Below are 25,861 nucleotides of genomic sequence, written 5' to 3'. Positions count from 1 at the left end.
CCACTGAGACCCCAGTCTGGCCACCCCTTGCGTTCCAGGCTTCATGATCACTTCTTGCTTTCTGAATTCAAAAGCCCCTTTTGCTATTTGCAAATTGTATTTTAATTGTTTGATGATTGATTTTATTGTATTCCCAATCACTAGGACAGTGGCACATATTAGAATCTCAATAAACTTAAAAAATATTTTTTTGCCTGACCTGTGGTGACGCAGTGGATAAAGCGTCGACCTGGAAATGCTGAGGTCGCTGGTTCGAAATCCTGGGCTTGCCTGGTCAAGGCACATATGGGAGTTGATGCTTCCTGTTCCTCCCCACCTTCTCTCTCCTCTCTTTCTCCCTCTCTGTCTCTCTCTCTCCCTTTCTCTCTCTCTAAAATGAATAAATAAAATAAAATAAAAAATATTTTTATAAAATAAATTTAATGTGTAACATCGTCAAGCATTTGAATGCATAAACTAACAATTATTTTAGTCTATTGATGGAAAGCAATCTGACTAAACTAACCCACATTAAAATACAAATGATTTCCTCAAATCTTTTATTAATACTATTTCAAAGCATTATAGGAAATTTAGGCTCCTGTTTGTAGCATTTGAACCCTTAATTTATTCTGTTGATTTCAACATGAAAAAAATTTTTAATGGAAATAAAAGTTCATGGTTAAAAATTTCAAATAGTTCTCCAGTTCTCTTTACCAAAGCCAACTACTGTTTTAAATTTCTTATATATATATATCTTTTCTGAGAGTTTCTATAAATATATTGCCTATATTTACATATCAGAGCTGACTTTAATAATATGAGACATAATATGCCCATTTTCTTACCCATTTTTAATGTAAGGCCCTGACCAAATGGACCACTTGTCTCTTTTCCTTTAACTATCCCCAGATAGGCCATATATGTCTTAAAAAGAAATCTCTTTCATAATTGTGTGCTTTAGATTAAGTTTATCTTTTATTTCTTTACACTACTGTAGTATTTAGGATCAAGTTTGACTGCACGTATCAGAAAATCTAAAATAACAGTGGCTTACACAAGATAAACAGTTTTTTCTTCTTCACTTAAGAGAAGTCCAGGTCTGATGGGACAGCTTACAATGCCAGGGACCCAGCTCTCTCAGTCTTGCCCTTTCTAGTGCTTTGCCTTATGGTCCAGGATGGCTGTTCTAACCTCCACTTGTTGCATCCATAGGCAGCAGGAAGGAGTAGTCTGTCCTCTATCCTCCACCCCCACCATCTTGTAAACCCTTTAGGCAGACCTCACAGAAGTATCATACAAGACTTTCTGGCTGGCCCAGCTGAAAATGAGAGATTCTGCTACCACAGAAGAAGGGTGACATATATATTGGTTTAGGTAGATAGTGTTTTCTCCTACAATCAACTTTTTAAATATGACAACCTCCCTTCCCCCCACCCAATTCTTATTCACTGTTGGCTTCAAAATTTCTGCTCCTTTCTGAAATCCTCGATTTGATTTTTGAGCCAAATTTGGCTCAAGGGCCATAGTTTGCTGACTCCTAATTTAGAAATGATAAGCTCTAAGAAAAAGTAATGTTTTGTTCTAAATAAAAGTTGGGGCTCTGGCTGGTTGGCTCAGTGGTAGAGCATTGACCTGGTGTGTGGAAGTCCTGGGTTCAATTCCCAGTCAGGGAACACAGGAAAAATGACCACCTGCTTCTCCTCCCTCTCCCTTATCTCTCTCCCCTCCTACCCCACCGTCCTGCAGCCATGGCTTGATTATTTTGAGCGCATTGGCTCGGGAAGCTGAGAATGGCTCCATGCAGCCTCTACCTCAGGTGCTAAAAATAGCTTGGTTGGGAATGTGGCCCCAGATGGGGCCAGGGTGCATGTGGGAGTCTGTCTCTATATTTCGCCTACTCTCACTTAAAAAAATAAATAAACAAAAAAGAAGTTGGGCAATTAGGATAAGACTCTGGAATGGGACAGAAGGGCAGGAGGACCTAAAAATATTTAGAAGAATTGACTAAGTTTTGAGGCCATATATTCTAAAATGCTTAAATATATGTTATTAGATTAAGAAAGTACCTGTATGTATATATATGTATATGTGTGTGTGTGTGTGTGTGTATATATATATATATATATATATATATATATATATATATATTTTTTTTTTTTTGTATTTTTGTATTTTTGTATTTTTCTGAAGCTGGAAATGGGGAGGCAGTCAGACAGACTCCCACATGCGCCTGACTGGGATCCACCTGGCACGCCCACCAGGGGGCAATGCTCTGCCCATCCGGGGCATGGCTCTGTCTCCACCAGAGCCACTATAGCGCCTGGGGCAGAGGCCAAGGAGCCATCCCCAGCGCCTGGGCCATCTTTTGCTCCAATGGAGCCTTGGCTGAGGGAGGGGAAAAGAGAGACAGAGAAGAAGGAGAGGGGGAGGGGTGGAGAAGCAGATGGGCGCCTCTCCTGTGTGCCCCGGCCGGGAATTGAACCCGGGACTTCCGCACGCCAGGCCGACGCTCTACCACTGAGCCAACCGGTCAGGGCAAGAAAGTACTTGTATATTTTTAAAGTGGTATTGTTTTTGTTTTTTAAGGTGATAAAATATAACAAAATTTATTTACTATTTTAACTAATTTAGTGATGTTATGTACATTTACAATATATGCCACCATTATCACTATCTTTTTCCAGAACTTTTCCATCATCCCAAACAGAAACTCTGTACCCATTAAGTACTAATTCTTCATTACCCCTTCCTCTTGAGCCCCTGGTAGCCTCTATAATATTTTTCATCAATATGAAGTTGCCTATTCTAGGTACCATATAAATGAAACCATACAATATTTGTCCTTTTTTCATCTGGGTTATTTTACTTAGCATAATGTCTTCAAGGTTCATCCATGTTGGAACATGTACCAAAATTTCACTCGTTTTTAAGACAATTACATTCTATTGTAGGAATATACCACATTTTATCTGTTGATGGACATTGGGTTGTTCCCACCTTTTGTATATTGTGAACAATGCTGATATGCACACTAGTGTGCAAGAATCTGAGTCCCCTTTTTTATTTTTTTTTGGTGTATATACCTGAAAACAGACTTGCTAAAGCATATGGTAATTCTGTGTTTAACTTTTTTTAAAATTGAGTTTATTGGAGTGACATTGGTTAATAAAATTATACAGGTTCAGGTGTACAATTCTGCAATACATCATCTGTACATTTCACTGTGTGTTCACCACTCCAATCTATATTTAACTTTTTAAGGAACCACAGAGGCTGCAACATTTTACATTTCTAATAGCAATGCACAAAGTTTCCAATTTTCCATATCCTCACCATCACTTGTTATTTAAAAAGTTTTTTTTGATAGCCTGACCAGGTAGTGGCACAGTGGATAGAGCATCAGACCGGGATGCGGAAGGACCCAGGTTCGAGACCCCGAGGTCGCCAGCTTGAGCGCGGGCTCATCTGGTTTGAGCAAAAGCTCACCAGCTTGGACCCAAGGTCGCTGGCTTGAGCAAGGGGTTACTCAGTCTGCTGAAAGCCCGCCTACATATGAGAAAGCAATCAATGAACAACAAAGGTGTTGCAAAGAGCAACGAAAAACTAATGATGCTTCTCATCTCTCTGTCCCTGTCTGTCTGTCCCTGTCTATCCCTCTCTCTGACTCTCTCTCTGTCTCTGAAAAAAAAATTGTTTTTGATAATAACCATTCTAATGGATGTGAATGTTCTCTCACTGTGGTTTAGGTTTGCATTTCCCTAATTACCAGTAGTAATGTTGAGCATCTCTTCATGTGCTTATTGGATACTTGTATATCTCCTTTGCAGAACATCTGAATACTCCTTTGCCCATTTTTAAATTCTTTTAAATTATTGTTGAGATATAGGAATTCTTTTTTTAAAAATTTTATTTAGACAATTAATTTTAACGGGCTTACTGGAAAGCCATATGCAAAAGAATGAAACTTGACTCAGTTTGTCTCCTTGCACAAAAATTAATTTAAAATGGATCAAAGACCTAAATATAAGATCAGAAACAATAAATTACATAGAAGAAACCTAGGTACTAAACTCATGGACCTTGGCTGTAGAGAACATTTTATGAATTTGACTCCAAAGGCAAGGGAAGTAAAGGCAAAGATAAATGAATGGGACTACATCAGACTAAGAGTTATAGGAATTCTTAAATTTTTATTTTTTATTTTATTTATTTATTTATTTTTATTTTTTTGTATTTTTCTGAAGCTTGAAACGAGGAGAGACAGTCAGACAGACTCCCGCATGCGCCCGACCGGGATCCACCCGGCACGCCCATCAGGGGGCGATGCTCTGCCCCTCTGGGGCATTGCTCCGTTGTGACCAGAGCCACTCTAGCGCCTGGGGCACAGGCCAAGGAGCCATCCCCAGCGCCCGGGCCATCTTTGCTCCAATGGAGCCTCGGCTGCGGGAGGGGAAGAGAGAGACAGAGAGGAAGGAGAGGGGGAAGGGTGGAGAAGCAGATGGGCGCCTCTCCTGTGTGCCCTGGCCGGGAATTGAACCCGGGACTTCTGCACGCCAGGCCGACGCTCTACCATTGAGCCAACCGGCCAGGGCCTAAATTTTTTTTTTTAATTTAGAAATTAAATTTAATGGGGTGAGGTTGGCCCATATGAATATACAGGTTTCAGGTGAACATCTTTATAGCATTTGAACTGTTGATTGTGCTGTGTTCCCATCACCCAAAGTCAAATCATTTTCTGTCACCATATATTTGTTATGGAATTCTTTTAAGTCCTTTATCAGACATTTGATTTGCAAATATTTCCCCCCATGTTATGGGTTGTCTCTTTACTCTCTTCTTTGTATGTATAGTTTGATGCACAAAAGTTTCAATTTTTATGAAGTCTAGTTTATCTATTTTTGTTGTTGTTGTTGCTGTGTCTGGTATCATGACCAAGGAATCATTGGCAAATCCAGTGTTATAAAACTTTCTCCCTATGATTTCTCCTAAGAGTTTTATTGTTTTTGTTCTTACATTCAGGTCTTTATTTTAGTCTGAGTTACCGTATTTTTCGCTCCAGAAGACACACCTTTTCCCTGCCAAAAGTGGAGGGGGAAATGCCCATGTGTCTTATGGAGCAAAAAATATGGTATTTTATTATATATTTAACACATCACTTGGTTTAGAATTTTTTTTTTCTTATTTTCCTCCTTAAAACCCTAGGTGTGTCTTATGGTCAGGTGCATCTTATGGAGTGAAAAATACAGTAGTTTTTATATATGGTGTGAGGTAAGGGTCCAACTTCATTCTTTTGCATGTGGATGTCCAGATTTCCTGGCACCATTTGTTGAAAAGACTATGCCAGTGGTCTTGATACCCTTAAAAAAGTCATTTTACTTTGTATGTGATGGTTTATTTCTGAGCTCTCTATTCTAGTCAGTTGGTCTAAATGTCTGTTCTTATACCAGTAGCACTGTTTTGATTACTGTAGCTTCACAGTAAAATTTGAAATCAGGATGTGGGAGCCGCTAACTTTGTTCACCTATTTCAAGATTATTTTTTGCTGTTTGGAGTCCCTTAAGAGTCCATATGAATATCAGGATGGGTTTTTCTATTTCTGAAAACCATGCCATGGGTTTTGATAGGGATTGCTTTGAATCTGTAGATTGCTCTGGGTAGTATTGTGATCTTATTAAGTCATTTTTGTTTATTTTTTGTGACAGAGACAGAGAGAGACAAAGAGAGGGATAGATAGGGACAGACAGACAGGAAGGGAGAGAGATGAGAAGCATCAGTTCTTCACTGTGGCACCTTAGTTGTTCATTGATTGCTTTCTCACATGTACCTTGACTGGAGGGCTGCAGCAGACTGAGTGACCACTTGCTCAAGCCAGCAACCTTGGACTTAAGCTGATGAGCCTTGCTCAAACCAGATGAGCTCGCGCTCAAGCCAGCGACCTCAGGGTTTTGAACCTGGGTCTTTTGCATCCTAGTTCGATGCTCTATCCACTGCGCCACTGCCTAGTCAGGCATTATTAAGTATTTTAATCCACAAACATGTAATACCTTTCCACTTATTTGTATCTTCTTTAATTTTTTTCAGAAAATTTTTAGTTTTTAGTGTACAAGTTTTTTGCCACCTTTGTTAAATTTATTTCTAAGTACTTTATTTATTTTTGTGAAGCTGTTGTGATAAGTGGAATAGTTTTTAAAATTTTCTTTTGGATCATTCATTGTTAGTGCAGTGGTACCTTGAGATATGAATTTAATTCATTCTGTAACCAAGCTCGTAAGTCAGTCAACTCGTATATCAAACTGCCCATACTGGACCTGTGCGCCAACACGCCAACTAGCGTCAGCTTCCCAAGTCACATCTTGTATCTTGGAATTTCTCTCGGATCTTGAAAAATACAAACCGAGTTGCAGCTTGTATCTTAAAAAATTTGTATGTTGGTCTGTTCATATCTCAAGGTACCACTGTATATATAAATTCAACTAATTTTTGCATGTTGATTTGGTACCCTGAAATTGTGCTGGATTTATTAGCTCTAACAGTTAAATTTTTTTTTCTTAAGTGAGAGAGACAGACAAACAGGGACAGACAGGAAAGGAGAAAGATGAGAAGAATCAACTCAGTTGCGGCACTTCAGTTGTTCATTCTCATATGTGCCTTGACGGGCGGGAGGGGCTACAGCTGAGCCAGTGACCCCTTGCTCAAGCCAGTGACCTTGTGCTTCAAGCCAGTGACCTCTCAGCTCAAGCCAGTGACCATAGGGTTGTGTCTATGATTCTGTGCTCAAGCCAGAAATCCCATTCTCAAGCTGGTGAGCCTGTGCTTAAGCTGGCAACCTCAGGGTTTTGAACCTGGGTCCTTAACATCTCAGGTGGATGTTCTATCCACTGCGCCACCACCTGGTCAGGCATAGCTATGACAATAAAAAAAAATTTTTTTTTTTTGAGGATTTCTACGTATGAGATTGTCATTTGGAAACAGAAATCATTTTGTTTATTTCCAATTTGGATACCTTTTATTTATTAATTTTTTTATTTAATAATTTCTCTGACTAGGACTTCCAATATTATGTTGAATAGAAGTGGTGAAAGTATACGTTGTTGTCTTTTGCCTGCTTTTAGGGGTAAAGCTTTCATTCTTTTGCTATTTAGTATGAGCAGTGAGTTTTTATATATAGTCTTCATTATGCTGTGAAGTTTCCTTTTATTCCTAGCTTGAGTGTTTTTGTTTTTTTTAATCAAGAAAGGATGTTGACTTTTGTTTAATGCTTCTTCTGTAAAGATGTATATTGAAGTATACAATGGTGCTTTCTGAGGTTTACTTTAAAGTATTTCAGCAAAGATAAAAAGGGATTTGATGAAGCAGTGTGGCAAAATTTGGATAATTGTGGAGAATGGGTGATGCTTTGGAGATGAACTATTATCTCTGCTTTTAGTATATTTGGATGTTTACATTATAAAAATTAAAGTAAAACTTTTTATTAATATTCTCATTTTATTCAAACATTATTGCTAGACTATTATTTATTTATTTTTTATAAATAAATTTTTATTTTAATGGGGTGACACCAATAAATCAGGGTACATATATTCAAAGAAAACATTTCCAGGTTATCTTGTCATTTAGTTCTGTTGCATACCCATCACCCAAAGAGAGATCGTCCTCCGTCACCCTCTATCCAGTTTTCTTTGTACCCCTCCCCCTCTCCCTCCTCCCCTCCCCCCCACCCCCCGTAACCACCCCACGCCTGTCCATGTCTCTTAGTCTCGTTTTTATGTCCCACCAATGTATGGAATCCTGCAGTTCTTGTTTTTTTCTGATTCACTTATTTCACTCCGCATAATGTTATCAAGATTCCACCATTCTGCTGTAAGTGATCTGATGTCATCATTTCTTCTAGCTGAATAGTATACCATGGTGTATATGTGCCCCATCTTCTTTATCCAGTCTTCTATTTTTTTTTTACAGTGATTAAAAGCCTTTAAGCAAACTCTTGGCCAATACAGCAAGAATCCATAAAAGAGTAGTGTCCTTAACAAGTTCACCAAGTCCAAGTTGGCCCCATCACCATGCCAAATTCCTGAAAAATGCAACCCAACCACAGTTCAGTCTGTTAGGAGCTGTCACAGGGAGCAGGAGTCCAGGAAAAGTCCACACAGGAAAAGTCCTCATGGCACTGGAATTGTTGTCACCATTCTATACTTTGCAGCTCATCTCCAAGTACCAATGACTGCTGCTTCTAGCTGGTAATGATTCAGGTAGATTGGAAAGGCCATTTGCAGCATGCGTGGATATGGAGCTTCTGTTCTCCTCTGCCTGGAGAGATGAGACCAGGTTGCTTTTCCCTGGAGCTCTGCGACTGTGGCATGGTAAAGAGAACCTTGGGATACACTAAGCTGGGTGGCAAAGGTAGATTCATAATAGAAGTTGGCAAAAGGGGGAAAGAGAGCTCTAAATTAGGAGTAGGTCCCGGCCTGAAATATGCGTGGGGCATTGAGGTAGGAGGGATAAAGGAAACACTATATATTAAGCAAAGCAGCAGAAAATAGGACTATCAACACCCACAACAGAGATCTTTGAGGGAAGAATAAAAAACCTGACTATTCAGGAAAAACATAGTTAAGTGGCCCTTGTGCAAATGAGATCAGTTTACCTGCTTCTTGGAAGAAATACCCTAGGCTCGTCCACAGTGTCGTAGATGGGGCCGACGGCCCTGGGCACCTTCAGCCTTCAGTGGCAAAGCCCAGCTTTCTGGGCAAGGTTAGGTCATAGGTGGCTAGAGCAGGGCTGGAAGAGACTGAACCCTCCCTTAGAGGAGCGAGGGGGAAGCCTACCTTCCAATGCCCCTGTTTCCTCACAGCAGAGGCATGTAAGCCTGGCAGGCTTTAGCTCAATGACCTTCCTTTCCACTATTGAAGCAGGACCCAGATGGCATCCTATGAGACCCCTTTGGGGCATTGGAGCCTTTAAGGGTGTATCCTAAAAGCTGGTAGTTCCCCTGATCTCTATTGGGCTTTTTCTGCCTCTAGGTATCTTAAAAGCCATGCTCAGAAGATCTCGCTGAGGGGTTTGAGGATCCCCATCCGCCTATATAAATCTTTTCCATATATCTGGAGCTATTTGGAAAAAGACAAAACAGTGTTATTAGCTGGATCTAATAAAGAAGGTAGTAGTTTGCAGGCAAAAAAGATTTGGTGTCTCCTGTTCATCAGCATTCAAAAGAAATGTAATTTTTTTTTTTTAAGTAAGAAGCATGATATGGTAGACCCGTAGGAGTTCCAGGATATGACTACCCCCTTTTAAATTTTTTTTTTTTAAATTGACCTTAAAATGTTTGCTGAGTACACTTTAATAATACCTTAACTTTAAAGATTGTAAGCATGACAAAATACAGTAAATGCTTTTGCTCCCTTTGCAGGAGCATTTTCAGTTTAGCCAGTTTAGGAAATCCAATAATAGAACAATGCATACAGACAATGAGCTATAACATGCTTAGCAGCCTCTCTTATTCTGACAGAGGTTACTATAGATCCGGAATATGTATCCGCTGTAATGTGGACATACGACTGTTTGCCAAATGAAGGTATATGAGTAACATCCATCTTCCAAAGTTGTCCTGGTAGGGGTCCTTGAGGGTTAACTCCAAATGAAGGGGCAGTATGGGACCCCTTGGACAGGATTTCCCAATCTGCCGTGCTGCTTCCCGAGAAAGTTGAAACTGTTTACACCGGGCTGCAGCGTTCTGGTGATGAATAGTATGAGACTGACTTGCTCGGTCTGTCATGGTTGCTCCATATAATTTTCTTTTGGGTAGCTTGCTCAACAAGGGCATTCCTAGGTTCTGGCTGGTTGGCCCAGTGGTAGAGGATTGGCCTGGTGTGCAGGATTCCTGGGGTCAATTCCCAGTCAGAGCACACAGAAGAAGCGCCCATCTACTTCTCCACCCCTCCCCCTCTCCTTCGTCTCTGTCTCTCTCTTCTCCTCCTGCAGCCAAGGCTCCACCAGAGCAAAGCCACCCTGGGCACTAAGGATGGCCCCATGTCCTCTGCCTCAGGTGCTAGAATGGCTCTGGTTGCAACAGAGCAACACCCCAGATGGGCAGAGCATCCCTCCCCCCCCCCCCCCCCCCCGTAGGCATGCCAGGTGGATCCCGGGTCAGGCGCATGCGGGAGTCTGTCTGACTACCTCCCCATTTCCATCTTCAGAAAAATACAATACATATATAAAGAAAAGAAAAAATACAACCAAAAAAAAGAAAAGAGAGAAAAAAAAGGGCATTCCCTTGTGCTAAAGCTCCAGGGAGCATGGAGTGAGCTTGAGTATGTCCTGTGAAACATGGAGCTCTATGTTGACATATAGGTCTTTGAAGAAGGAGGAACTGCTGAAATAGTTCATCAGCTTTGTCCCTAAGACAGCAGTCTTTATAGTGGAAACACCATAAGTAAATATTTGCTGTCTGTCTATAGATTAAGGGGGGAATATGGCAAATGCTGAAAAGCCATGATCTTTGTGCCCCTCCCCTCCCCAACCCCCCCTCTCCTCCCCCCACCGTGTAACCCCAACACTGTTGTCCATGTCTCTGAGTCTCATCTTTATGTCTCATCTATGTATGGAATCATATAGTTCTTAGTTTTTTTCTGATTTACTTCTTTTGCTCAGTATAATGTTATCAAGGCCCATCCATGTTGTTGTAAAAGATCCTATGTCATCACTTCTTATGGCTGAGTAGTATTCCATAATATATATATATACCAAAGCTTTTTAATCCACTCGTCCTCTGATGGACACTTGGGCTGTTTCCAGATCTTTGCTATTGTGAACAATGCTGCCATAAACATGGGGGTGCATTTCTTCTTTTCAAACAGTGCTATGGTGTTCTTGGGGTATATTCCTAACAGTGGTATAGCTGGGTCAAAAGGCTGTTCGATTTTTAATTTCTTGAGGAATCTCCATACTGTTTTCCACAGTGGCTGCACCAGTCTGCATTCCCACCAGCAGTGCAGGAGGGTTCCCTTTTCTCCACATCCTCTCCAGCACTTATTCTGTGTTGTTTTATTGATGAGCGCCATTCTGACTGGTGTGAGGTGATATCTCATTGTGGTTTTAATTTGCATTTCTCTAATCATTAGTGATGTTGAACATTTTTTCATATGCCTATTGGCCATCAGTGTGTCCTCTTTGGAGAAGTGTCTATTCATTTCTTTTGCCCATATTTGGATTGGATTGTTTGTCTTCCTGGTATTAAGTTTTACAAGTTCTTTATAAATTTTGGTTATTAACCCCTTATCAGACACAATGTCAAATATATTCTCCCATTGTGTAGTTTGTCTTTTTATTCTGTTCTTATTGTCTTTAGCTGTGCAGAAACTTTTTAGTTTGATAAAGTCCCATTTGTTTATCCTGTCTTTTATTTCACTTGCCTGTGGAGACAAATCAGCAAATATATTGCTGCGAGAGATGTCAGAGAGCTTACTGCCTATGTTTTCCTCCAAGATGCTTATGGTTTCACGGCTTACATTTAAGTCTTTTATCCATTTTGAGTTTATTTTTGTGAGTGGTGTAAGATGGTGGTCTAGTTTCATTTTTTTGCAGGTAGTTGTCCAATTTTCCCAACACCATTTGTTGAAGAGGCTGTCCTTCCTCCATTGTATTTTCTTACCTCCTTTGTCAAATATCAGTTGTCCATAGAGCTGTGGGTTTATTTCTGGGTTCCCTGTTCTGTTCCATTGATCTATGTGCCTGTTCTTATGCCAGTACCAGGCTGTTTTGAGTACAATGGCCTTATAATATAACTTGATATCTGGAAGTGTGATACCTCTCACTTTATTCTTTCTTTTCAAGATTGCAGAGGCTATTCGTGTTCTCTTTTGGTTCCATATAAATTTTTGGAATATGTGTTCTATATCTTTGAAGTAAGTCATTGGTATTTTAATTGGTATTGCATTGAATTTATAAATTGCTTTGGATAATATAGACATTTTAATGATGTTTATTCTTCCTAACCATGAGCACGGTATATGCCTCCACTTATTCGTATCTTCCCTGATTTCTTTTATCAATGTTTTATAATTTTCCGAGTAAAAGTCTTTAGTCTCCTTGGTTAGATTTATTCCTAGATACTTTATTTTTTTGGTTGCAATGGTAAATGGGATTGATTCCTTGATTTCTCTTTCTGACAGTTCATTATTAGTGTATAAAAATGCCTCTGATTTCTGAGTATTGATTTTATATCCTGCCACCTTGCTGAATTCATTTATCAGGTCTAGTAGTTTTTTGACTGAGACTTTAGAGTTTTCTATATACAATATATATCATCTGCAAATAATGATAGTTTTACTTCTTCTTTTCCCATTCAGGTGCCTTTTATTTCTTTTTCTTGTCTGATTGCTGTGGCTAGGACTTCCAGAAATATGTTGAATAAGAGTGGTGAAAGGGGGCACCCCTGCCTTGTTCCTGATCTTAAGGGTATTGCTTTTAATTTTTGCCCATTGAGTATGATGTTGGCTGTGGGTTTGTCATAGATGGCCTTTATCATGTTGAGGTATGTTCCCTGTATTCCCACTTTGCTGAGAGTTTTGATCATGAATGGGTGCTGGACTTTATCAAATGCTTTTTCTGCATCTATTGAAATTATCATGTGGTTTTTCTCCTTTCTTTTGTTTATGTGATGAATCACATTGATTGATTTGCGAATATTGTACCATCCTTGCCTCCCCAGAATAAATCCCACTTGATCATGGTGTATGATTTTTTTCATATATTGCTGGATCCGGTTTGCTAATATTTTGTTGAGGATTTTTGCATCTAAGTTCATCAGGGATATTGGCCTATAATTTTCTTTTTTTGTGTTGTCTTTGCCTGGCTTTGGAATCAGAATTATGCTCACCTCATAAAAGGAGTTTGGAAGTCTTCCTTCCTCTTGAAATTTTTGAAATCACTTGAGAAGGATAGGAGTTAGTTCTTCTTTGAATATTTGGTAGAATTCACTTGTGAAACCATCAGGCCCAGGACTTTTCTTTTTGGGGAGTTTTTTGATAGCTGTTTCAATCTCATTTGTTGTAACTGGTCTGTTTAGGTTTTCTGATTCTTCCAGATTGATTTTTGGAAGATCATATATTCAAGGAATTTGTCCATTTCATCTAGGTTGTCTAGTTTTTTGGCGTACAGTTCTTCATAGTATTTTCTTACAATATTTTGTATTTCTGTTGTGTCAGTTGTTATTTCTCCACTCTCGTTTCTAATTTTATTTATTTGAGTCCTCTCTCTTTTTTTCTTGGTGAGTCTTGGTAAAGGTTCATTGATCTTGTTTACCTTTTCAAAGAACCAGCTCCTGGTTTCATTGATCCTCTGTATTGTTTCTTTAGCCTCTATGTCATTTATTTGTGCTTTGGTCTTTATTATTTCCTTCCTTCTACTAGCTCAGGGCTTTACTTGCTGTTCTTTTTCTAGTTCTTTTAGATGCAGGGTTAAGTTGTTTATTTGAGCTTTTTCTAGCTTCTTGAGGTATGCCTGTAATGCTATAAACTTCCCTCTCAAGACTGCTTTTGCTGTGTCCCATTAATTTTGAGTTGATGTATGCTCATTATCGTTTGTTTCTAGGAATTTTTTAATTTCTTCTTTGATCTCAGTGTTAACCCATTCGTTATTTAATAACGTGCCATTTAGTTTCCAAGTGTTTGAATGTTTTCAATTTTTCTATTGTGGTTGATTTCTAGTTTAATGCCATTGTGATCAGAGAAAGTGCTCGATATGATTTCAATCTTCTTAAATTTGTTGAGACCGCTTTTGTGCCCTAACATATGGTCTATTTTAGAGAATGTACCATGAGCGCTTGAAAAGAATGTATATTCTGCTGTTTTAGGGTGAAAGGTTCTGAAGATATCTATTAAATCGAGTTGATCTAATATGTCCTTTAAGTCTGCTGTTTCTTTGTCAATTTTCTTTCTTGAGGATCTATCTAATGATGTTAATGGGGTATTGAAATACCCTACTATTATAGCATTGCTGTTGATCTCGCCCTTTAAGTCCATCAAAGTCTGCTTTATATATTTAGGTGCTCCTATATTAGTTGCGTAGATATTTATAATGGTTTTATCTTCCTTTTGGATTACTCCCTTTATCATTATGTAGTGACCTTCTTTATCTCTAACTATGGTCTTTGTTTTAAAGTCCATTTTTTATGATATAAGTATTGCTACCCCAGCTTTTTTTTCATTTCCATTTGCGTGAAATATTTTTTTCTATCCTTTTATCTTCAGTCTGTTTGCATCTTTTAATTTAAGGTGTGTCTCTTGTAGACAGCATATGTATGGGTCCTTTTTTCTTTTTTTTTTTTTTTTTTTCATTTCTGAAGCTGGAAACGGGGAGAGACAGTCAGACAGACTCCCGCATGCGCCCGACCGGGATCCACCCGGCACGCCCACCAGGGGCGATGCTCTGCCCATCCTGGGCGTCGCCATATTGCGACCAGAGCCACTCTAGCGCCTGAGGCAGAGGCCAAGGAGCCATCCCCAGCGCCCAGGCCATCTTTGCTCCAATGGAGCCTTGGCTGCGGGAGGGGAAGAGAGAGACAGAGAGGAAAGCGCGGCGGAGGGGTGGAGAAGCAAATGGGCGCTTCTCCTGTGTGCCCTGGCTGGGAATCGAACCCGGGTCCTCCGCACGCTAGGCCGACGCTCTACCGCTGAGCCAACCGGCCAGGGCTGGGTCCTTTTTTCTTATCCACGCAGCTACCCTATATCTCTTGATCGGATCATTTAATCCATTAACATTTAAGGTTATTACTGATATGTAATTGTTTATTGCCATTTATTTTTCTTTAAAACTATATTCCTCTTTTGCTATATTCTTTTTTTCCTTTGATCTGTTTACAACAGGTCCCTTAGCATTTCTTGCAGCCTTGGTTTGCTTGCAGTGAATTCCTTGATTTTTTTTTTTTTCTGTAAAGCTTTTTATTTCTCCTTCAATTTTAAATGATAGCCTTGCTGGATAAAGTAGTCTTGGTTGTAGGTTCTTGTTCTGCATTACTTTGAATATTTCTTGCCATTCCCTTCTGGCCTCAAGTGTTTCTGTTGAGAAGTCAGAAGTCATCCTTATGGGGGCTCCTTTGTAGGTGATAGTCTTTTTTTCTCTAGCAGCTTTTAATATTTTCTCTTTATCATTTAGCTTTGGTATTTTAATTATGATGTGTCTTGGTGTTGGTTTCTTTGGATTTCTCCTTAATGGAGTTCTCTGTGCTTCCTGAACATGTGAAATGTTTTCCTGCCTTAATTGGGGGAAGTTTTCTGCTATAATATGTTTGAACAAAGTCTCTATCCCTTGTTCTTTCTCTTCTTCTTCAGGAACTTCTTCTATGATGCGGATGTTATTTCTCTTCATGTTGTCACAGAGCTCTCTTAGAGTTTCCTCAGACTTTTTGAGTCTCTTTTCTAGATTATTATTTATTAAAATATCTTTCTGATTTTAAACTATTTTTCTTTTTAAATTTATTTTTATTTTTTATTTTGTTTTAAATACTGTATCAATAAAAATACTAGGTTTAGCATGCACAAAGCCAAGAAAACCAACGAGGCCAGATGCCGAATTTCTATTGCACTGTGCTTTGAACACACAGCATAAACTCTATTTTTCAAATTACTTTCACTATTATCTCTTAGTTTTAGGGAATTTTATGATTTTTTTTGAGTGTCCAATTATATTTTGCTTTTACTTTTTTCCAAGATAGAGGAAGAATCTGTTACAACAAGAAGCTGTTTTTTTCTGTTTGTGATAGTCTTGCTCTTGCCGAAAATGGTCTTCTCACCTCCAGAAGTTGGTGAAGTTGAACCTTGTGAATTCTTGTGTGTTTAGTATAACTGTGCAGTAGTTTCTGAATCTGAATTACTTGAGGACTTTGAAAGAAGTGTAGAACTGCAGACAGATTCATCAGGCCTGGGGTAGCATTTTGCCCCAGAGGCGATAGGGTTGTGGCCAGGTTTGGGCATCGCTAAACATGAGGAAGGCTTCAGAACAAGCATGCGAGCAACATCCTTTGGTGCTCCTTCCTGCCGGCCTGCGGAACATCCTGCTTAGTGTTGGTGGTGGTGTGGGGGCGGTACAGCAGGACTTGAAATGAGATGTTTTAGTCCAGTCAGTGGACCTAGAGGACCTTGGTTGAACAGGTAACTTCACCCTTGGAAAAGTAGCAGACTAAATGATACCATCAGTGGGCACCCTGAACGAATGGATTATTCTGTGATGAGTTTTTGGCTGATGCCAGCTTCTGCCTGGGAGAGAGATTGCAATCACTAGAAGTGAGAGGGGATTGATGTGGAATAATCCTGTGTACCAAAGGAGAAGACATCTGCATATCTGTATTAGGCTGATTAGTTTTTTAGACAAATTGCCCAAGGAAAATAACTATAAATTCCCAAAGGTTGCTTTTTATAGGGGTGAGATCAGAAGCTTGCTTTATCAGTTTATTTTTATACTTGTTTATTGAAATCAGCATAAGTAGTAGAAACATGATATTCTATAGTTACTGTCTACATTTCAAAAAGAAAAACTCAATCTCTTCTTGGATGGTCTAGTGGAACCACAACTTTGACATATTTAATAAAATTAAGCATTGCACAATGAGTTTTTCTTTTGAGTCCTTTCAGAGGTTCAGAGAGGCCTTGCTGGCTTACCCAAGCCAAACCGGGAGGTCAGAAAGATGCTGGCAGCCTGTCGGATCCTGAGGCCCCAGGCGCCGATATTAGTCCCAGATCACATGCAGGGGTTAGTGTGCAACTGCGAGCAGATTCCAGTCTCCTCAAAATCCAGGATTCAGAGGGAATGGGATCTGAGAGCCATTGGTGCAGCCCTTTCTTTTACAGATGACAGAACTGAGGCCCTGAAAGGGACAGCCTAGCCAGAGCCCAAACCCTCTCATGCTGAGCCCACGCTCTGTGAGGATGGCAGTGCCTTCAAAACACAGAACATACTTCCCTGCCGGAAGCCACATCTTTCAGTAGTGACACCCAGAGGCGGCCCCTGTGGTCTTTTGCTTGTTTTGGAGAGATGCAGTGTGACTGCTTTTGTTGTTACAGCAGTGGGTGGTCCGCCAGTGAGCAAGTAGTATAAATAACAACTAATAAATAATTTTACAGCAGAGGTCCTAAATCTTTCCAGATAGTGCACTGGTGCGTGGCTGTCAAATGCCAGACAGATCCTAAGAAAACAGTAACTTTAACCCATCCATCTTTTATGTACATGGCACATTGTTGTCATAAAATTTTCCTAAGGATTTTAATGGCTTAAGGGGAAAAATGTACACATAAAAACACAAGCACACAAACACACCCACATGTGTGTAGCCACCCCGCTGGCTGCGTGATAACTTCTGCCTTTAGAAATCACCCATTTTATATCTTTCTGACTTTTTCTTCTTCTACTTGGCTACAGTAAACTATTTTATTTTATACTGCGGTAAATTTGAGCGATTTGATATTTTTGGAGTGAAATCCCTTAGATTTTGCATGTTGGACTAGACTTTTGCATGTGTTTTAGTGTCAAAAATGAATAAAGGATGCGCTGGTTTTGCTCTTTTTGTAGTTTTTTTTTTACCTCTTGAGAGCCAGGTTCCCGAATTCTGTGCTGTCTAAGACCTCTGGCATCCAGCTGAGTTGGGGTTAGGATTTTGGCTTTGTTCCCCTCCCTGGAATATCCCAAGTATCAGCTTCTTCACCTGAAAATTGGGATTAATAATACTGTTGCACAGGGTTATTTTAAGGATTGAGAGTGGCAGCTTCCACAAGAGCCCCCAGCACCAGCTTTCCGTATAGAGTGCTCAGGAGTGTTGTTTCTCTTCACCTTCTGTACTTATGTCTTGCACCCCCCTGTGTTGAAATGGTGTCCACAGCAAAGCATGTCCTCTCCTGAAGCCACACTGAGTTGGAATAAAAGTCATACTGCTCTGTCTTTTCATAGAGCACTTGTCTCGTGCCCCTTCCATATGGCCTAGGGTGTGATGTCGTTCAGTAAAGTGATTACAGGAGTCCTGCCTGTGCTCCCATCGCCTCCCTCCTGGCTGAGCCTCTGCACGGAGGCTGTCTGAGGACAGAGGCTGCGGCTGGCTGGGTCCTGCGTTTCTTTCGGACATTAGGGCACGATGCACCCAAAGCAGGTGTGCTCACAGGCAAGCCCTCTGCAGATGTGTGGGGTGGTCTCTAAAACAAATCCAAAGAGTAGCTGCTCACAGGTGGTTGCTGTCTCCTGCATCTTCACTGCTTCCAGCAACCTGGTTGTCTCACCAGGCCCTCTCATGTGGAGACCTCTGCTCTGTTCCCTGGGAAGGCTGGGACTCCCTGAGGAAGTCAGGTTCATAGAGTACTGGTTAATTGGAGCCAGCCTGAGTGTTTAATAGCTGTGTGTTACAGGTAGAATTGTGGCCCCAGAAATCAATGAAGTCCTAACCCCTAGTACCTAGTTCCTAGAATGTGACCTTATTTGGCAATAGGGTCTTTATTTTATTTTTAAAGAAAGACAGAGAGAGAGAGACAGATAGGGACAGACAGACAGGAAGGAGAGAGATAAAAAGCATCAATTCTTCATTGTGGCACCATAGTTGTTCATTGATTGCTTTCTCACATGTGCCTTGACTGGGAGGCTACAGCTGAGCCAGTGATCCCTTGCTCAAGCCAGCGACCTTGGGCTTCTTCAAGCCAATGACCTTTGGGCTCAAGCTATTGACCATGAGGTCATGTCTATGATCCCATGCTCAAGCCAGTGACTCCGTGCTCAAGCTGGTGAGCCCATGCTCAAGCCGGAGACCTTGGGTTTGGAACCAGGGTCCTCTGTGTCCCAGTCTGATGCTCTATCCATTGTGCCACCACCTGGTCAGGCAGCAATAGGGTCTTTAGAGAGGTCACCAAGGCCAGCTGAGGTCATTAGGATGGGCCCTAATCCAATATGACTGATGTCCTCATTAAGAGGAAAAATGTGGACACAGAGGCAGACATGTACACAGGGAAGACGATGTGTAAGGATGGAGAGAACTACATCTACAAGCCAAGGGATTATAGATCCCTTAGGGAAGGTCTGTATTAATGGTGTCCCTTTACTATTATTGCAAAGACTCCTGGCCCTCCTCAGCCCTGGACCACCATTAGTTTTAGCAGTCCCTTGTTGCATTTCTCTAGAAGTTGTTAGCCAAGTTCTAGTTTCAGTAGCCATTTGATCTAGAAGTCTTAGTGTAGAGCAAATCCTATTTTCCCAGGGGAATCTAGTTTAATAGGAGTTTCATTTCCTGACCGAGTATGCAGCAACACGCAGTCTGCAAAACCATCTATCCTAACAGGTTAGGATGTGTTAACAGGCTGAGGCCTCCCCCCTCGTAGGTAATCATTTTAACCAGGAGCCTTTGTTACATATGATACCCTTTAAGTAGCCGTTGATTTCCTTTCTTTTAAAAGCCTGTCATCATAGGCTATAGGAAGTAGGGCCTGGTTTACTTGGTAGTTAGTAGAAAACAAAATCTATGAATTTAAATCTATGCATCCTTCCTGGTGTGTGGGAGGTGGCTGGCATCCGGAATCAGATATGGGCTGCACTCTGACACTTGCAGCCATGCAGCCTTGGGCCAATTAATCTTGCTGAGTCTCTGCTTTCTCCTCTGAAAAACGAAGGGGATGGTACCTGTTTTGAGGGGTTTTTTTTTTTTTTTTCATTTTTCTGAAGCTGGAAACAGGGAGAGACAGTCAGACAGACTCCTGCATGCGCACGACCGGGATCCACCTGGCACGCCCACCAGGGGGGCGACGCTCTGCCCACCAGGGGGCGATGATCTGCCCATCCTGGGCATCGCCATGTTGCGACTAGAGCCACTCTAGCGCCTGAGGCAGAGGCCAAGGAGCCATCCCCAGCGTCCGGGCCATCTTTGCTCCAATGGAGCCTTGGCTGCGGGAGGGGAAGAGAGAGACAGAGAGGAAAGCGCTTCAGAGGGGTGGAGAAGCAAATGGGCGCTTCTCCTGTGTGCCCTGGCTGGGAATCGAAACCGGTCCTCCGCATGCTAGGCCGACGCTCTACCGCTGAGCCAACCGGCCAGGGCTGTTTTGAGGTTTAAGTAACGTAATGTAGGTAGAGAAACAACTTTATGTGGTATATACTCAGAAAAAAGTTCCTTTCCTTCTCTCTCTTCCTCAACTGTTATAGTCAAGAGCTCAAGCGTTGGCCACTCAGACATGGTGCGCAGGTTGGTTTGAGATGGGTAAGAGCCAGGGCTCCTCAGGCCGTCCTCTGCAGAGAGTTGCCCACCAGCTACATGCTGAGAACCTCTGAGTGACATAGTTCAGATTTAAAACTTTGTTTCAGCGTGGTCTGAAGTGAATTCAATATTCTAAGTATAGTTCTTTTGGTAATTGTATAACTTCTGAGTTATACAACTCAGAAGTTGTTTGGTACTTTCAGACTTTTTAAAAAAATAAACATTTGAAGAATGAGGTATCATGAGATGTGTGTGTGTGTGCCTGTGTGTGCATGATGGCTAAAAAAGTAGATTTTCCTGTGGCTAGCGTTCTTTAATTATGAATGGGTCATCTCTATAAATTAAATGTATATTTTTGAAATTCTCTAAGATAAATCTTCATTAATAACTATGGCTATTTGAGCACTTAGGGTTCAGATAACATCAATAACCTGAAAATCTCTAAGCCCTTTATAAACATCAATTCAGACTGTATTAATATCCATGTAAAACAGGCCTTTAGTTTGAGCTTAATTGAATTAGTCGTTTGGGATTAGATGAGGAGTCTGCTCCAGTTTCACTTAAAGAGCACTGGGGTAGGGAAAGAAAGAGGCATATGTTCTGGCATAATTTTATTTGTTTTATTAATTTTCTAGTCTCAAAGCCATTCAGAGATGATTCCATTAAAAGAAGATAGGATATTTGTCATTTTTCATGAAAGTACTGACAGATGATGGGATGAGAGATTATTCATGTCTTATTATAATCAATATAATTTCCTTCTGTAACTGCTTTTTTTGTGTACTTAAAGCCACATGATCATATTAAAAAAAATAAACAGATAACAACAAATTCTAAAGGGGCAAGTTCAAGACAGAAAATTTCCCAAGGTCTTCATATCCTCCTCTGATTAATAATTATTTTCAGAAACTAGGTTCAGGTAGGACCCTGGTTGAGTAGCGATATGATCTGGAGACACTGTGAAGTGAATCATCATTAAGCGAATTGTATTTCCCCATAGGAGTCTAGTTTTAATTAGGAATTTTATTCTTGACAAAGTGCTCAGCATCAGCATCATATAAATAAAAAATATGGCCATTAATATGTTAGGGAAGTAAAGATGCAGCAATATACATCATGTAATAACAATAGCATTACACTCCCACTGACATACAGTGTGCCTGCATGTAATGTACACATTGATTATCCAAAAGCCTGAGTGCTTTATAGAATGTACATTCAGCACATAAAATGCACAGCTCTGCTGTGATTTAATATACCTGAAAGAGCTTAATAAACTATAGAGTGCTCTACAGATATAAGTTTAAATTTTATTAGCCTTGTGCATATAGCCTAACATAATACATGTGCAATAAGACATTCCTAGATGTCTAGTTAGCAATATTTTTGCTCTCCTTAGAGTTTAAAAGATTGGGTGACTCATGAGCTAAGAAATGTAGTGAAGTTTGAATGGATGCTATTCTGGGGGTTTATATTTCTTTATGTTTATATATAATCCTCACTGTCACCTTTAAGAGAAGATAGCATTATCTTCATTTGGAAGAAGAGGAAGAACACTGATGCTCATAGAAGGTAAATGGCATCTTCAGAGTCACTTTACCACTAGGAAGTTGCAGAACCCAAACTAAAGCCTGTTATTTCTGACTCATTCCCTGCTCTTTCAAATGCATCCTAAGAACCTGACGTTTTCCCCTGTAGTAAGTAGATGCTATCAAAATTATTTCAGGGAACTTAGAGCAGTGTTTGTCTTCCTCACAGAAGATTCTAGCTGTGAGGGTTCAAGAGGAAAGACTCTCCATGAGTCTCTTCTCTTCCTTCACCCCCACCCCCTAGCACTAATGAATACAGGTGGTCGTGGTAGGCTGGACAACCTGAGGAAGGCATGTACATAGGGCAAGTGGGGTCACCTGTCTTTGCCTTAGTGTATGAGTCAGGTAATACTAGTAGTCAATGCTGCAGTAACAAAAAAATCCTTATCATTATTAGGAAAATAGATTTTCTGTTTGCCAGTATTTGAAATAGACCAAACCAACAGGCAATGCTATTATTATTTGTTAAATGAACAAATGAATGGATACATTGTGAAGGACAGTCTTAACTGTAAACAATTACTTAAAAAAAAATACTTGTTTTATAACTGCATGTTATCATAGAAGGACCCATTAGTTATAACAAATATTTATCAACCAGCCATAGTCAGAGGCTCATCTTTGTGACTAAGGAGAAGTTTGCTGCCATCATGCAACTCCGCCATGTTGGTTTCCAGATATGAGCAGGAGTGGAGGAAAACATGTGTCTGGCCCTGCATTAAGGGGTGTGGTGTGTGGTCTCATGATCAACTGCTTTCAGTGCTGAGAGTATTGGCTTCTACAGCAATAGAATTATGACACTGTCTTCAGTCATATCCCGGTTAATCACCTGACCTGACCTGACCACACCTGACAATCACATTGGTAGCTTTTTGTTTGTTTATTAAACATGTGTAGAGTGCTTGTGTACAAGGCATTGGATTCAAAGCAGCAGTTTATTCCTAAGAATCACTTAAAATGAGTTTCATACAATAATCATAACTTCTGTATCAGAGCACTGCTAGTCTGTGTGAAGCCTTTGTGCCCATGGAAATGGGCATGGCTTTCTCTGAGGATTCATTGCCGTCTGAGGGAAAATTGTCACGCTGAGTTTCTGGGAACAATTTCCTCCATTACTGTCTCCTGAAATACTGTCAAGATAAATATGCAAATGACAGTTCTCAGTTAGGTATCCCCTTACCTCCCCCATGCAGTGCACAACCTGCTCAATTCTACGAGCAGCTTCGTTCCACTTGCTTCCCACTTCTGTCTCTTTCTGAAGCTCCTCAGCTAGTTAGTCCCAGGTAAAAATCTTTCCAGTCTTTGTAAATAAGATAGGAAAAAAAGTATCACTTCTTTTCTTTAGATTAAATTTCCATGCCATTTTCTGAGGCAGGTATCATTCATATTTAGTCTGATTTATTTTTTAAATTATGTACACCTTCATCCATTGTTGGTGTCTCTAGTCTTTGACCATTTGTTACATTTTGAAAGTATGGAGGCACCCTGGTACAATAGTTCCTTTATTCAAAAACGTTTTACTCAAATAATACCTTAACGGAGTATCCTCAGAGTGATAAATTCCTGCCCAGAGGCTAAAAATTATTGCCATTATTAGGAAAATAGATTTTCTGTTTGCCAGTATTTGAAATAGACCAAACCAACAGGCAATGCTATTATTATTTGTTAAATGAACAAATGAATAGATACATTGTGAAGGACAGTCTTAACTGTAAACAATTACTTTTTTTAAAAAAAAACAACAACTTGTTTTATAACTGCATGTTATCATAGAAGGACCCAAACTTAGAAAATCCCATTACTGTTTCTTTGAGTTAAGGACCCTTGCTAAAAATGAAGGAGCAATCATGTGTGAAGAAAGGATACTATGTTTAAAAAAAATTCCAGGACTGGTCTAATTGCACTTTGATTACTCTCTCCAGGGAGTAATTCTTAGTCCTTGGTAGGAAACCACCAGCAAGTCTGACCATTTGGTTTTGTGAAAATAAACTTAGTTTAATTTATTGACACATTATACATACCTGCCAAATTTTCTCATGCTTTTTCCCTGACATGTGTCTTGCCTGATGGAGTCACTGTAATGCAGCCTATGTGTTTTTAAAGAAATTATGTTTTGGTAAGGAATGTATCAAAATTGTTAAACCAAGTTGCACCTTGTTCTCATTAGTCTTTGGAATGTAGCTGCCGGAACAAAAATGGCAAGAGAGACAGAGAGACAGAGTGGTGACTGCGAATACTCTCACCCCCTCTCCTTCTTGGAGGCCTCTGGGTTCCATTTTGAGCTGCAGGGTTTCGGTCCTTATTCAGGCAGCTGTGCCAGGAGGTGCAGTCGGGAATCCCCATAACCCAAGTCCATTGCTGTTCTGTTTGGCTGACAAGCCAAGTAACAAAATGAATCTCATCTCTCTGTGCAATCCAGTTACAATTGCCCTACTGTATGTAATTAAATTTCCAATGTCCAGGTTGCCATTGGAAATACTTGCTAAAGGCCTGCCTGGGTTCATTAGCAGCAGTGAAAACTGAAGAGTGTGCAGACGTTCCAATTCCTGACAATTCTACTTGCTAACATCTCCTCTCAGTCCCTGCTCTCCACTCCTGACACTCCTGCCTGCTTCAGGATCCCATGAAGCTTGCCTGAACTGGTGCAGTGGCTTCTGACAGGGCTCCCTGCCCTCTCCAATCCTCCCTTTGCATTGCGGCCAGAGCAAGCTTTTAAAGATGCATGGCCTTTTCTTTTCCTCTCTGCTCGGGGCTCATCTGGGGTTCCCTGTCACCTACAGCATAAAAGGACAACCCTTGGCATGTTGTTGAATGTCCTTCAAGGTCTGGCCACCACCTCCTTGTCTAGTCTAATCGCCCAACACCTCTTACCTGCCATTTTATCTTCCAGAAATATAGGACCACTTGTAACTTTGGAAATATACCCTGCTCTGTCTTAACTCTGTACCTCTGCTTTTATTTTTCTTTCTTCCTTGGATGTCTTCCCTGCTATTGGCCCATCTGCCTGAATGCCACCTCATCATTGAAGCCCTCCCTAATTTCTTCTACTGATTTACGTGCTCAGCGTTCTGGTTCTCACTGAACTTTATGTAAACACAGCCATCAAAGCAGTTACTTAGTAGCATAAATACTTGTTGGTTTTGACAGGACTCTGAGCTTCTTGAAGTCAAAGACTGTGGCCTTTAATTTGGATCATAAAGTATCACAAAATTGGTATATAGAACTTCAGTGAGCCCTTGAACTGTTGGCTCAGTGGATAGAGTGTGGCCCGGCATGTGAATGTCCTGGGTTTGATTTCTGGTCAGGGTGCACAAGAGAAGTGACCATCTGTTTCTCTCCTCCTTCTCTCCCCCTTCTCTCCCTCTTCTCTCCCTCTTCCCCTCCCACAGCGAGTGGCTCAATTGGTTCAAACATTGACCCTGGGCACTGAGGCTAGCTCAATTGGTCCCTGCATGTCAGCCTTAGGCACTAAAAATAACTCTGCTGTTTCGAGCATCAGCCGAGACAGGGGTTGCCAGGTGGATCCTGGTCAGGGTGCATGTGGAAGTCTATCTTACCATCTTCCCCTCCTCTCACATAAAAGAAAAAAGTTCAATGACTGATTTAAAGGAAGATTGTCCAGTTACTGCTCAGTCAGTCCTCAAAGGCTATTCTTTTTTTTTTTTTTATAAATTTTTATTAATGTTAATGGGATGACATTAATAATTCAGGGTACATATATTCAAAGAAAAACATGTCTAGGTTATCTTGTCATTAAATTATGTTGCATACCCCTCGCCCAGAGTCAGATTGTCCTCCGTCACCCTCTATCTAGTTTTCTCTGTGCCCCTCCCCCTCCCCCTAAATCTCTCCCTCCCTCCCTCCTGCGTCCTCCCTCCCCCCACCCCTGGTAACCACCACACTCTTGTCCATGTCTCTTAGTCTCGTTTTTATGTTCCACCAATGTATGGAATCATGTAGTTCTTGTTTTTTTCTGATTTACTTATTTCACTCCGTATAATGTTATCAAGATCCCACCATTTTGCTATAAATGATCTAATGTCATCATTTCTTATGGCTGAGTAGTATTCCATAGTGT

General features: G+C 40.6%; 1 pseudogene; it reads right to left on the bottom strand.

The window, feature by feature from the left end:
• Positions 1 to 15,483: 15,483 nt before the first annotated feature.
• On the bottom strand, positions 15,484 to 15,571 carry LOC136396074 (small nucleolar RNA SNORA8; annotated as a pseudogene).
• Positions 15,572 to 25,861: the final 10,290 nt, after the last annotated feature.

The sequence above is a fragment of the Saccopteryx leptura genome, chromosome 2 (genome assembly GCF_036850995.1).
Source record: "Saccopteryx leptura isolate mSacLep1 chromosome 2, mSacLep1_pri_phased_curated, whole genome shotgun sequence".
Lineage (NCBI taxonomy): Eukaryota > Metazoa > Chordata > Mammalia > Chiroptera > Emballonuridae > Saccopteryx > Saccopteryx leptura.
Note: the sequence above shows the minus strand (reverse complement) of the source record. Positions and strands in the feature narration are given on the sequence as shown.